The sequence below is a fragment of the Notamacropus eugenii genome, chromosome 1, assembly GCF_028372415.1.
Source record: "Notamacropus eugenii isolate mMacEug1 chromosome 1, mMacEug1.pri_v2, whole genome shotgun sequence".
In the NCBI taxonomy this organism is placed as follows: Eukaryota; Metazoa; Chordata; class Mammalia; order Diprotodontia; family Macropodidae; genus Notamacropus; species Notamacropus eugenii.
In genome coordinates this window covers 69943662-69958188 of record NC_092872.1, presented here as the reverse complement: position 1 = coordinate 69958188, position 14527 = coordinate 69943662, and the positions used below count along the sequence as shown (strand labels likewise).

The 14527-nt window shown below is 39.5% G+C and overlaps 1 pseudogene; it reads left to right on the top strand.

Moving 5' to 3' along the window:
- The first annotated feature begins 288 nt into the window (after positions 1 to 288).
- On the top strand, positions 289 to 673 carry LOC140503780 (GTP-binding nuclear protein Ran-like; annotated as a pseudogene).
- The last annotated feature ends 13854 nt before the right edge of the window (positions 674 to 14527 follow it).

Genomic DNA, 14527 nt, shown 5'->3' with positions numbered 1-14527 from the left:
ATGTTTCTCTCTGATGAAACCTCACATGAGCAAACACAAAATTTAAGTTATGCTCAGATCGTTCCATAACATATCAAGTGAACAAATCCATATTTTCAAAACAAGGGTTGGAGAAGAACTACTTAAATCATCAGTAAAGCCTTTTCAGGGTCTGGTTCCCTTATCACAAGTATTCAACAGGTCTGTCTGTCTGCGTTGGTCCTTTGTGCCACCACAGAAATGATGACATGACCGTGCACTTGACTTTGCTTTGAGTGAGGGAGGGTTATACAAAGTCACCAGGATCCCATGACTATAGTGTTTGACGTCACGTCAAGAGTTACCTACAAGAACGTGCCCAACTGGCACCGAGATCTGGTGCGAGTATGCGAGCACATCCCCGTAGTGCTGTGCAGCAACAAAAAGTGGACACTAAGGACAGGAAAGTCCAGGCCAAGGCCATCATCTTCTGCTGGAAGAAGAATCTGCAGTACTACGACATCTCTACAACATGGAGAAGCCCTTCCTCCGGCTTTCCAGGAAACTCATCGCAGACCCCAGCTTGCAGTTCGTGGCCATGCCTGCGCTGGCGCCTCTGGAGGTGGCCAGGGACCCAGCACTGGCTGCCCAGTACGGGCAGGACTTGGAGGTGGCACAGACCACGGAGCTCCCAGATGAAGAGGAAGGACTGTGAGGGAAGCGAGCGAGAGCCGGAGTCAGAGGTCTGGATTTAGAGGAGGCTGCCCTGGGCTGCCCCGGGGTGGAGCGGTGGCTGCGGAGCAGAAGGTGCCCTTCCATCTTTGGGATGCTGAAGGAAACAAATGGGCTTCTGAGGGAGGGTGGCAGCTTAAATATATATATAAAATTCATCTTTTGTACCCCCAGGTACGTCCCTTTGAGTTTCAGATAGAAGATGCTGCAGTCCTATCATGGTATTTCAGGGTGAATCTTGTCACTGCTCTTCCCATTCCTTTTTCATTTAAATCATAATAAAGATGTATTTCAAATATTCCCTGATTGCTGGGGTTGGAAGCTCAATTCCATGTGGACAGTCTCGGGCGGGTAAGGGTGGGAACTTCTAAATCTTAGAGTTCTCACGAGACCCCCCAGGAAACGACTGGGAATCGAGGTGAACCGAGCTATCTGGTGTATTTCTGCCTCTTTCCGTGAGAGACGTGATGGGAGAGAGCTCTTCCCGCCCTTGAGATTGTCCCAGATCTGGGCACACCTAACAGGCACGGTATTCAGATGCAAACTATGCGACTGGAGAGCTTAAGTAGGATCAGGAAAGCCTGAAAGCTCTCTTGGGCGGAGGGGCGCGAGCGGACAGGACACAAGGCTCTGCTTTTCCTCTCTCCTCTCTCCCCTCCCCCTCTCTCCCCACTTACACTTCTAATTCCAATCTCTTATTGTAAGATCTTTGCCTCCTTGGGAGATCTTTCTCTTTCCCTCCTAAGGAAGAATTCCCCTGCACTTGTAACCAGAACCCTGAAATAAAGCTCAACCCTTGTTCGACTCTGGAACGTCCTTTCTCTCATACGAGCATCCGGTTTGGCCAGCCGAAGACCTCCGATAGAGGTAAGGGAAGACTCGGGTAGCCCTCAGGCCTCTAGGCCTGGCACCTGATCACTTCTTAAAGAGGTCTATTCATGGAATGGGCCTTACCTCCCTCTAATTGAGTTCCTGAATAGACCAGGGTCTCCCATTGTATCCTGAGCCTTCTCCAGTCATCCTGGTGAATATCTGGTCACTGGACCCAGAAGGTTCAGGAGGAGAAAGTGAGGTTGGTGACCTTGCACAGCCCTCCACTCAAAATAAAGTGAAGTACAAGTCATGTCATCATTTCTCTGATGTCAGGGTCTTCTTGGAAAATGAAGGCCAAACACAGACAGACCAATATAAGCAAATGAGCTCTTATTCGTTTTGACAATTAGCATTTTAAAATCTGTTTTGTAAAGTCTATTAGATGCATACCATATTGCTATTTTAAATGGCCTTTGCACTTTTATGACTACTTGTTTTAAAAATGTATTTCATACATATCATCAGTAAGATACAACTGAGTCATACATTTCATGAAGCAAAGCTAGGGACTGGACAGGTTAGAAACTGTGCGACTGTTAGATGACTGGTCACAACTTTTGTAACTAGTTGTTTTAAAAGATTTATTTCAAACATATCATCAGTAAGCTACACCTGAGTCATACATTTCATGAAGTAAAGCTAGGGGTTAAAAACTTTGTGCTACCGTTAGATGACTGGTCACAACTTGGTAATAAAGTTAAAAGGTGTGAGTATATATGATTTAGATAGTTAAGCTAAAAGTTTTCACACTAGCTAAGTAGTGTACCTACGGTGGCTTGTGGAAGAAGGGTAAAGTTGAATAAAATAATCCCATGAGTGTTGTATATTTTTCCTGTGTATGAGCTGTCAATAGAATCGAATTTTATGTGAATTGAGTATCACTTGAATGCAACTTTTTAAAGACTATATTGCTTAACATATGTGGGAATGGTAACCATGCTTTAAAAGGGGGGCTTGAGGAAATTATTATTAATTACGGAAAAAAGCTAGACTTTGATAACTTCAACTTTGATAAGCTTTAAATCCACCATAGGCAAAGTATTCTTGTTGGGGAAGGAAGCTTATTACGACAAAAGTCATTAATCAGGTAATACTGTCATGACCACTGCCAGAATAGTGAGAAGATGGACCACATTCAGTGATGTCGATCTAAATTGAATCCTTGGAATGAGTTTTGTATTTGGGGTTCTATAATAAAAGTGAAGCATTTAATTTTAAAAAAAAAAAGGAAATTAGTGGATTTTCTCTCATTGGAGGCTGGACAGCGACTTGTTGGGGGCATAGCAATAGGAATTTGGGGTTAGGTCTGGTGTGATTTGGATTAGATGGACTTTGGGATCCTGCATGTAAGATTAGTATTCTTTTCTCTATAGAAATTGAGCACCCTGAAAGAATGGAATACTAGACAGTGCATGGAAGGGTGAGAGATAAGAATGATAAAAGGGACAAAAAAGGAGAAAGGGCTATAAGGGAAAACAGAACTAAGACAAGTCCTTGAGAATTTTGTCTGGGACTGGCTTCCTCTGACATCTCCCACTAAAGGCAGTTATACTTTGTTATCCAATTAGTGGCATGCTAACATTTCCTGTTGCCTGCTGCTTTCCTTGGGGTAGGGATATGCTTAGGTCAAGCCCAGAAGGGTCTGCTTTCTGAGAACACAGATCAAGTGTTCCAGCTGACTTTAATGAGCTCCTGGAGGCAAGGAGATGGTTTTGGGTGAGACAGACTGAATTAAAAACAGGATACCTATACTTGCTCCATAAAATGTGTGTGTGTACTTGTACTTAGTGTTACAATGGAAGGGACATGGATTGTGTTCTCTAATAATAGGAGTTTCCCTTAGGTGATTCCTCTTTCTGAAAAAAAAAGAAAAGATGTGTTTAAATGCAGAGGGGATGGCAAGTCACTGGATGTTTTACCTAAAGGTTTGACAGTTTTCTCTTAGACCTCCATTGCAGCCTGTAACCAAAATACTTATTTTTGCCTGCATTTCATCACAAGATGAACCATAAAGAGCTAGCTTCAGTTAGGCATACTACAAAGCAAAGAAGGAGGATGTTTCAGCTTCACACAAGAAAATTAAGTTCTGGCAATCCTGTAAATTCATCCTGAAATGACATCTTTATTTTGATTGAGTGACAAATAACTTCTGACTTAAAGCAGAAAATTATGTATATGCTCTTGGGATTAAACTGTTCAGGGTAAAGCAATTGAGAATAAAAAATGTGCCATTCAGTTCCATGTTCCTCACTAATAATGTTGTTAAGTTTGAAAGCACTGCTTCTCCTGGATGTTAGGGGGGAGACAGAGAAATCTCACCCTGCAACTTAAATTCCTGGAGATAGCACAAGGCCATTCTAATGGCTGAAGTTTAATGTGATAAAGAAACCCAAACTGGGGTCAACCAAGCCTGTCAGTCCAAGAAAACTAATAAGCCAAGCATCTTGACTTTTTTCTTTACATTAAAGCTAAAAGAGACCCCCAAATCACCTTAGCAATACCTACTGTGATGGTCTATAAAATAGTACATAAGGTATGGGTGTGCCCTAGGGCAAGGCTGAAGGTGAGAGAGGTGTCACAGGAGGAGAAAAACTGACATGAATAGTAAGGAGACCACAGGGAGCAAAATACAGCTCCATGGGAAAAAAAGGAAGAGTTGGGATGCTAAAATATAAGAATGAAGGGCTCTCGAATAGCATGGAGCACACCTAACAGGGGATGGTAAAAATGTATTTGCCTGAGGTCTTGCAAATCTAATCAAAAAGATTTTTAAACTGAAATGGAAAGGGGAAGAAGAAAAGTGCCTGCATATATCCCCCTAGCTATATAAACACAGACAGTAGCTATAAGTAGAGCAGTAGAAACCACCACCACCCCATTCACAGGAGGCAAAAATCCAAGAAAGACACCCACAATAAAATCCATGGCTATAGATATCGTATCATAAACACAAAAAGTGGATACCTGGAGTGAAAGAGATTCTGACACAAGGAGGCAAAGTGGATTTCAGAGATATCACTGAAACTTCGTTGAATGAGTCTTAACTGTTGGAAGGATATTCTTGATTTAAAAGGAGGGACAGATATATAGATAGATCTTATAGATATATAGAGATATAAGCTATATCAGATATATGTGTGTGTGCATGTATATATATAGATATATAGATATATGTATAACAGAGGAGAGAGAGAGTGAGAGAGAGAGAGAGAGAGAGAGAGAGAGAGAGAGAGAGGGAGAGAGAGAGAGAGAGAGGGAGAGAGAGAGAAGAGATCTTTAGTCTGTCTACTGATCTCCAATCCCAGGCAAACCTTTAAACTCTTAGCCCATTTATTAAATGGAGACAATAATACTGATAATACATATTATGTAGGGCTGTTGTATCATAACGTTGTTATGAGAATCCACAGGCCTTTTCTCAGTCTTCATCCTATTTTATCTCTCTGCAGTTTTTTAAACTGCTGACCATTCAATTCCTGGGTACTCTTTTTCTCTCAAGATCTTCATGGTCCCATTCACTTTTGGCACTCCTACTTCTGAAGGTACTACTTCTAGTCTCTTTTGTAGGATCATTATCTAGAATGCTAATTGGGGGTGTATGCTAAGGTTATGGGTTCTCTCTCTCTCTCTCTCTCTCTCTCTCTCTCTCTCTCTCTCTCTCTCTCTCTCTCTCTCTCTCCCTCCCTCCCTCCCTCCATCCTTCCTTCCCTCCCTCACTCTGTTTCTCTGTCTCTCATCTCATCAGTTTCCATGGGCTCAAAATCTATCTCTATGCAAATGATTCCTAGATCTATGTATCCAACCCTAGTTTCTCTCCTAAAATCCAGTCCCATATCATCAATTACTTTACTCAAACTGGGTACCCTAGAGGCATCTAAAACTCAACATGTCCAAAACAGGTCACTCTATCTTTTCCCCATGTAAGGTATATCAACAGTTTGGTTACTAAAAGAGGCAGTAAAAGAACTTTTATGTTTGTGAATTAAAAGAGCTTGTTACCTACTGCCTCATCAGTTTATGAGTAGACAAGAAGCAGATCTATGCTGGACAGATTGCTCCTAAAAAGACAAGGATCATAAGATCTCTAGTGCAAAGTTGTGAGTTGCCCTGAGAATATTCACATGCCCTTCATGTGTCTCCCAGTTAGATCTCTGTAAATGTGTGTCCAATCTTCCCCAGGGATACTTTTTGCATTGGTTTGATAATGTGACCCAGGTTTATGGATGGCTTGTATTGTTTTGATTACAACGCATTTGCCTTATATTAAGTAAATGTGTTGTGATTACTATTCTTGCTTTTATCTAAGCATTAAATAAGTTAGATTTGGTTTAGATGGTTTCATGTTGACTAATTTTGTGTCAATGGGAAGCATACTAGTGGAGCCTTGGGATCTATAGAGGCAAGAAGTAGGAGAATGTTTTCCCCACAAAAGTGTTACCCCAGAAGTATGAGAGAGTTTCAGTCGTAGTTACATGGTAGTGGCTTTTCTCTGAGACTCAAAGACCTGAAAGTGTTGTGGCTTATTGAAGTAGCCCAGGGAAAGAAAGGTGGAGGACTGTACTCACATAGGTATTATGCCCTAAGCCCACTGCTATTTCTAACTTTCCTTTTCCTGTTGAGGATACCATCATCTGTCAAGTAATCCAAGTACTCAGCCTCAAACATACTCAGCTCCTTACCATCCCTCTACATCTATATCCTATTAATTGTCAAGTTTTATTGATTTTACCTCCATGACAGCTCTCATTTTTTTTTCCTTCTGTCTTCACACATGGACATCACTCTAGTTCAGATCCTCATCCCCTCTTACCTGAACTACTACAATAGGATGGTCCCCATGCTTCAGGTGTTTCCCGTCTCCAGTTCACCTTCCTGTTCAAAAACTCTAGTGATTCTCTATTACATCTAGAATAAAACGCAAACTCCTTTATTTGGCATTTAGCACCCTTTATAATCTATCTTCAGTCTCCTGTCTCTCTGCCTTTGTACAGGTGAGCTGGAGAGCTCCTACAGGAGGGTATCCAGGATGTTGAGGGGCCTTCATTTCATGTGATGTGACAATCATTTGAAAAATATGGGGAAATTTAGACATAATATCCAGGTAGCTAGGTAGTATAGTTGGTAGAGTGCTAGAACTGGAATAAGGAAGACCTGAATCCAAAACTAGTTTGGGATATTTACTAGCTTTGTGTCCTTGGGCAAGTCATTTAAACTCTGTTTGCCTTAGTTTCCTCATCTATAAAATGGGGATAATAATTATCATTTCGTGTGGAGGAAATATAAGTTAAGGGGGACATGATAGCTGTCTTCAGGCATCTGTAATGGTAATAAAAATGGGAAGATCTTTCCCATTCATTAATAGGTCCATAAGTCACATGTGGTGGGAGGAGCTTGCTGAACAGGTAGAACAGGAAGGGTGGAGCAGAGCTGAGAGGAAGTTGGTCAGGCTAGTCAGAACTGGGAAGGACACAGCAAGCAGACAGCTAGGTTTGTGAGTGTTTGTTTGTCCCCAGCAGGGGCTTGGAAATGCCTTTGTCTCCTGTAGTGCTAATGTGTATTGACTTCTTGGTTACTATGATGGATTTGGCTTTATGGTGTTGGCATTTGGCTTTCTGGTATCTGAATAAATGTTTTTCTTCTGCCTTCTATATGGAGAGTCTGTTATACTTTATGATTCAGAATTATGCTGGCATATCCATAGTCACCCTCAGTGCTGTGAATATTACCTGAGCAATACAGCATCTGAAGAGCTAACATAAGGAAGAGAGGTCCTGTGAGCCTCTGAGAAAAAGACTAGAAGCAAAGAGTAAATCTGCAAAGAGACATTTTTAGACTGATTATAAGAAAAAACTAGAGTTGTCCAAAACTGGAATAGTCTAGTTATTAGGTACAGCTCCCCTGCATGGAAAGTCTTCAAGCAAAGATTGGATGACCATTTTTTAGATATTTTATAGAGGGGATTCTTGTTCATGTACAGATTCAATTAGGTAGTTTCTGGGGTCTTTCTGCTTCTGTGATCGTGAATAGAAGCAATTTCAACGGAATATGAAAAATTCAATTTATAATTCTCTTCATATATTTATAATAATAATGATAACCATTATTTATTATTTCAAATATTAATCATTTTAATAATTAAATTATTAATTAGATTTAATATTTTTAAACACTTTTATTAATTATGTAATTATTATTTAACAATAATAGCCAACACTTACATAGTACTTTAAGTTTTCAAAGAGTTTTAAAAATATCTCATTTTATCCTCACAACAGCCCTAGGAGGTAGGTAGTATTATTATTCCCATTTTACAGATGAGAAAACTGAGGGAAGACACTGGCCCAGAGTCACATAGCTAAGAAATATCGGAAGTCAAATTTGAACTCAGGCCTCTCCTGACTCCAGGTCTAGATGTTTATCCACTATGCCACTCAACTTCCTCCCTTTGCTAGTGTTAGGTACAGTGATACCACATGACTTACTCCCATTGCCCCCACTATTGGAGACTTGTGACAGTGCCTCACTTTTTGAACCAGCTATCATAAGACTCAACTGACTGGTTTCCTCTACTAGGTTTCCATGGCCATTGATTTTTCTATCTCTTGTCCAGTCATTCATGACCTATACTGGGGGGATGATATGGGAGAGAAAGGGAAGATGGGGAGTGTTTGGAGTGGGATATTCAAGAGACTAAGTTTCAATTCCTACCTCTAAGGGAAGCAAAACACTAAAAATCTAAGTATCATATGTTTAAAGGAATATAGCACTAGTCTAGTCTTATCCTCTTCATAATCATTCATCCTATTATCCCTTCTTTTTCCTATCATTTAGGCCTTTTCCTTATTATTGTGATCAGAACACTAGAATAATATATATCAAATCACGTGTGTATACCTATATACATATATATACACACATATATGTGTGTGTATCTGTATGTATGTATGTATGTATATACAACCATGTGTGTATATGTGTGTATAGCTAGATAGGTAGATAGAGGGATAGATGGATAGATAGATATATGATAGATAGAATGACCATGACCTGACTATATGTGTAGTCAGGTCATGGTTTGTCCACTCTTTTCAAGGGCCAACATAAAGACAAATCCAACAGTTAGGACCCAAAATGGCAAAAGGGAGCACATTTCAATAAAGCGCCCAATTCAGATGATATGTAGAGTGAGAGGACTATCAAACCTCCCCTGAAAAACCCCAAATCCCACAGCATATGAGTCCCCCCTCAAGGCTTTGGTCAACACAACGAGCCAGCACTAAACTCAGACATCTCTATAAACCTTAGGAAGATGCCTTTGGAATATCCTGCTTACTTTGTACAGTGCCAGCCCAGATCCCAGATCCCAGCTCAGCGTGAACATTTCTTTCTCCCATCTCTCACTAGAGGTTGATTTGAGAATGCCGAAATCCACAGGAGGAGAAAGATTATTCCCAATTTTAATTTGTCAACACACTTTTCATGATACTAATGAACATTAAGCCATTGCTGTGTCTCCAATTATTCTTACTCCCCCTCACTAGAGATATTCAGGCAAACTAAATGGCTACTTATTGAAGGGATTCCTGCACAAGTACAATTTGGAATAAATGACCTTCAAAGTCTCTTTCAACTAAGAGATACATTATTCTGTGACCTTTACACCACTGTGCACATACCCACATTTTGCCTGGCTCCTTCCTACCACAGTTCTCTGTATTTTGACTGCTTTTGTCAGTCTCTTGTTACCAAGTGACTTTCTAGTGACTATTGTCTGAACTCATGGACTTACTGGCATATCTAGGTCAGGAGAGTCCACAGCATACCCATGGGCCATTGCTCACAACCAAAATACAATACAGTGAGGCAAAGGGTTTGGGATAGGGGAAGGGAAAGAACATAAGCTACCTTAATAAAAGAGTGTGACCACAAAAGAAGCTCAAGAGAAGAATTATTTCAGATGAGCATCACTTTGCTAATGCCCTTGGTTGAGAACCTCCCTGGCTTCAGGACATACTTATCCATCTTAAGAGGACCATCTCCAGTGTTAGAATATTATTTCTCCAGTGAGGGACCTTGCACAACCCCTCCCTCACTTAAATCCAACTCACTTGCAAGTCATGGCATCATCTTCCTGATGTCACAGTCCTCTTCAAGAAAATGTTTGTTACAACAAGGGATTGAACTTGAAAAGTTTTGCTCTACACCACAGTTGTCTACTTCGACTCCTTTTTTCTATGGATTTGGGCATACTCCATACTTTGTCCAAACCGAACCAATCAGGAAAACCTGATTCCAGACATGACCTAGCATCTAGTTTTCCTGCCTATCTGGATCCCAACTGGGATGGTCACATCAATCAAATACCTTCACTGATTTCTCAGGTCCACAAGGTACTACCTTACTTCATTCTTTCCACTGACTCATATCAACTCCACTGTGAGAAATATGAAAATTCTGATTCAATTGACCTTAGACCTCTATTTATTCTAACCGCTAAGTACTATTATTCTCTATCTAGCTCCATCCCTACATCCTTTCATTATGGTCAAGTACGGAAATTCCAAATGGCCATATCTGAAGAGGTGAGCATTCTTTTTGTTATTGTCAAATACTTCTATTACTCTCTTTGTTATCAGGATCAAGGGAATGTCCTCTAGGTTTATGGCTCAGTACAAGGAAATTTCAGGGTATCATGGCATACTTCTCTTATCTCTGTGAATATGGAGTCATTCCTTTATCTCAAATTATTCCCTAACTTCTTTCCTTTTTCTGTCCCACCCCATTGGTGGTGGGGTTTTTTTGTTTTTTTGGTCCCTTTCATTTACTTCTTAGTACAGCAAAACCAAAAGAAAATCAAACCAGCTGCTTTCTAGCTTAGAGGCATTGCTGGATATAGGTCAAATTGTAAGTATTGGCAGGTATTTCTTAATACCAGAAGGTCCCTCATGAAACACGTGGTAGCAGCTGTAAATAATTAGTACTGTTAATAGACAAAGGATCTAGGAAAAGAAAGTTAAGCTTTGAATCAAAGCTTAGGGCTCATCTGTGAGAAAAAAAGACAAAAGGATATTTAGCTACTCAGATGAGTTTCAGAAAGAAATTTTATGCTGCAAATTCAAAAGGAGATGGTAAAATCTAGTATGTGAAACTTTAAAAGTTAGTGGAGGGTAGGTAGGAAAACAAAGTCCAAACAGAAGCATCCTTAAGGTGATTATTTGATTTGGTTTTTTATTGCCCATATCACTGGATATTATCCATGTACTGAGGAGTAAATGGGATGGAGGTTAGGTTAGAAAAGTGCCAGGTAAATTGTGAATCAATACAGAAATGTAGGGTATTATTATTGGTTTCAAGAGGGGAAATGATATGGTTAACACAATTTCAGTGGTAACTGGGTGTGGTTTTGTGTTGTCTTAAAAACTTTCAGTGGTTTGGAAATAAAAGAAATGCTATGAAATGATATTTCAAGGTATGCTTTTCTTTGTCTATCCAAACCAAACTATCTAACAAATAACATTACTGTTAACGTTTACTGAAAATCAAGAATTAGATATGCTCTTTGCCTAATGCACATAATTCCAAATACTTCTGGTTTCAATTGTCTGAAGGGTTTTGTGATTCTTTTTTTCTAGTTGGTTCTCTTGAAAGTTTCTGGCAAAAGTACGGAATGACTCCAGTCAGGAAAAAAGATGTCAACAAGATAACCTCCATCTCAGAACCTTGGCTTGCAATGCTGCTGTTTAACCAGATATGAGCCAAGTAATCCAAAGCAAGGAAAGTGACTCCTTCTAGTCTTATCTCCAGTGGCCTTGTAGTCATCTGTATTTGTCATGATTAAGTAAAGAGGTTAGAAAGACCAGGTAGTAAGATGTTGCTGAGAGGTATAAGACAAATGTCATAACATTTCATAATTTTATAGTCACAATGGTAAATATACATATTATATATGTGTGCATGTTCATATATGTATATATATATGTACACATACATACACATACATATGTGTGTGTCTATATATATATATATATATATGTATATATCAGAAAGGTTGGAGGGGTGAATCCTTTTCCTATGTATTGTAGTACAGCTATAGGGAGATTTATCTCAGGCAGGGGTTATGAAGAGTCCTAAGAACTAAAACAGGTTTTTCTCCACAAGTTACACACAGTTGAATGGAAAGATCCCAGAGGGGATGGTGGGACATTTTTCAGTTTTAAAAGAAATACCATTCAGAGAAGAGTTCAGAAGTCAACAAGCACTTATTAGGCACCTACTGTGTGCTAGACACTGGGCTAAGTGCTGAAGAAGTTCAGAAGAGATTAATAGAAGAATTCTAGGAAGATTTTAAAGCGCAGTCCTGGGTCTTTCTATCTTCTGGTACAGTCTGGTTGAGGATTAGACCAAAGGAAGCTTGATAACTATTCACTATGGAACTGACTGAGAAAACTGAGTTTCAGAGTTATTTCATAGCTAAATTGTGAGTTCCCTGAGGGCAGTCACTATCTTCTGCTTTTATTTGTATCCTCAGCACTAAACACAGTGCCTACAACATAGTAGGTCCTTAAAAATGATTTTTGATTGACTGACAAACCTGACTTTGATTACTGAATTAAGTTTCATAACTATTGGCTAAGATTACTTCTTAGTGACACTTGACAATAACCATGTAACAGTGTACCCTTTTCAGATTTTGGCTATTTTGATGACTGAAGAGGGCAGAGACAAGACAGATGTGAGCCATATACAAAGAGCACTATAAAAGTAATTCACAGAAATAATAAGGTAACTCTGGACAAAGACTACTTAAGCATCTTGTTTCCCAGTTGTTCATTTGCATATGACCAACAGAACTTTCTGGTTGAAAACTAGGGAACTCTTAACCACAAAACTGTTTTGTGATTGTTGGACAACTATGTATTACTTAGTTATGGCTTAGCTAGCAGAAAAGAGGATTTGGTAATGTACTTGCTATTCACCACAAGTTGGAGTAAGAGTAAGGCTTCTCACTAAAAGGACCCAACCTTGAAGCAATGCCTCACTGTACTGCCATCTCCAATCCTATGTGCTTCTACTTGTTGCCTAGGAAGAGAGAGAGAGAGAGAGAGAAAGAGAGAGAGAGAGAGAGAGAGAGATTGAGAGAAAAACAACCTGTTACAGCAAGTACCCTTTCTGTTAGGGAAAAAGTCACCAAACAAAGCATTGTGATCATCCTTCATTTTCTAAGAAGACCATGACATCAGAGAAATGATGACATGACTTGCACTTGACTTTGTTCTGAGTGAGGGAAGGTTGTGCAAGGTCACCAGAATCACTTTCTTTTCCTGAGCCTTCTGGATCTGGTGACCAGATATTCATCGGGATGACTGGAGATGGCCCAGGATACAATGGGAGACCTTGACCTTTTCAGGTACTCACTTAGAAGGAGGTAACGCATATTGAGTGAATAGGCCTCTTGAAGAAGCAGTCAGGGAATGGCCCTTTCAATGGACAAAAGAAAAAAATCATTAAATGAAAGTGTATAGTTTCAGGTGACTGATTATCGCAATATACCTGGGTACAGAAGGAACAAGAAAGGTTTGAGAACTATGACAACACTCTCAGGGAACGGTGAAGGTGAATGTAAGAGATGGTAAGAAAACTGTAATTATAGTCTGCCTAGAAGATATTATTTCAGGGACATAAGTGAGTGACCCTAAGAACAACTGGAGTTGGTCAACTAGAGCAGAGAGCCATGAATAGTGCAAAATCTATAGGTACACCTGGAAAAGTATCAGGAAGCAGTCAAGAGCAACAGGTAGTGAGGATTAGCTCTGCAGAAAACGGCAGGAAAAGACATCAGCAGCTTTCCAGTATCAGTATTGGTCGTCAGTCATCAGTTGTCCCTACATGTGTGCCCTAACCACTATGTTCTCTCCCCTCTAAATATATACATATATATACATATATACACAAATATATATGTGTGTATGTATATATGTGTGTGTGATTATATAGGTGTCTTAGACATGTGTTTTATTTGTGGATGCCCCACACTTGATCCCTAGAAAGTTCTACTCTTTCCCCTGAGTATGTATGTATTTTGGGGAGAATAAGTTCAAGATTTATGGAAGAAAGTATAGCAGTTACACTATTTGCAGTTCTATTTATAATGTTTTTATTGTAAACTAAATGCAATAACAGGGAAAAGTAAACTACATTGGTAGGGGCTCGTGAACTAAGGTTTAGAGAGCATTATAAAATTCAAAGTATCTAGAAACTGGGGTAGCTAACTTATGCCCCAGAGTGATGGACCCTTGTGGGTTACTCTTCTTTCTGCAAATGTGCATCTTAAGAGGACTTCTCTATCTATAGAGAATCACTCCCCCATTGCAATTCTGTACTGAACATTTTCCATCCAATAAACAGTATAATTCAAAAAACATTTAAGTTCCCACTGTGTAAGAAGGTACCATGCTAGGTGCTAGAAATACAAATAAATTTTTAAAGTTTTAAAAATTATTTCTCTTCCAGGAGCTTTCTACTGAGGTGAAGACTAAATGGTGTCAAATATCTTTGGGGAGCATGCATCTCCCTCTTACATGCTTCATTTGATTGATAATCAGAAGATTATTTTCTCTAACTCAATCTCTATCCCTCAGAGTATTGATACTTTTTGAGAAATTGTCCTAACTGAAAAAGCCAACCTTTTCCCTATTGGCAGTTTGATATTTGCCATCACTTTATAAGTTCATTTTTGATGTTATATTTCAAAGATTTCTAATGGACAAAGGAGATACCAGAAATGTACTTGTCTATAGGTAACATTGTGCTTATTATATCAAATTCCCAAACATTGCACAGCCCTCTAAGTAGTATCAATAAATCATTCAAAAGAGTTGAACTTGGAGGGAGGGAGTAAAGCAGGAAGAAGAAAAATTCCTTTTTTGCACTATGATGTGCAGGTGGATGGCCAAGCTAAAGAGCT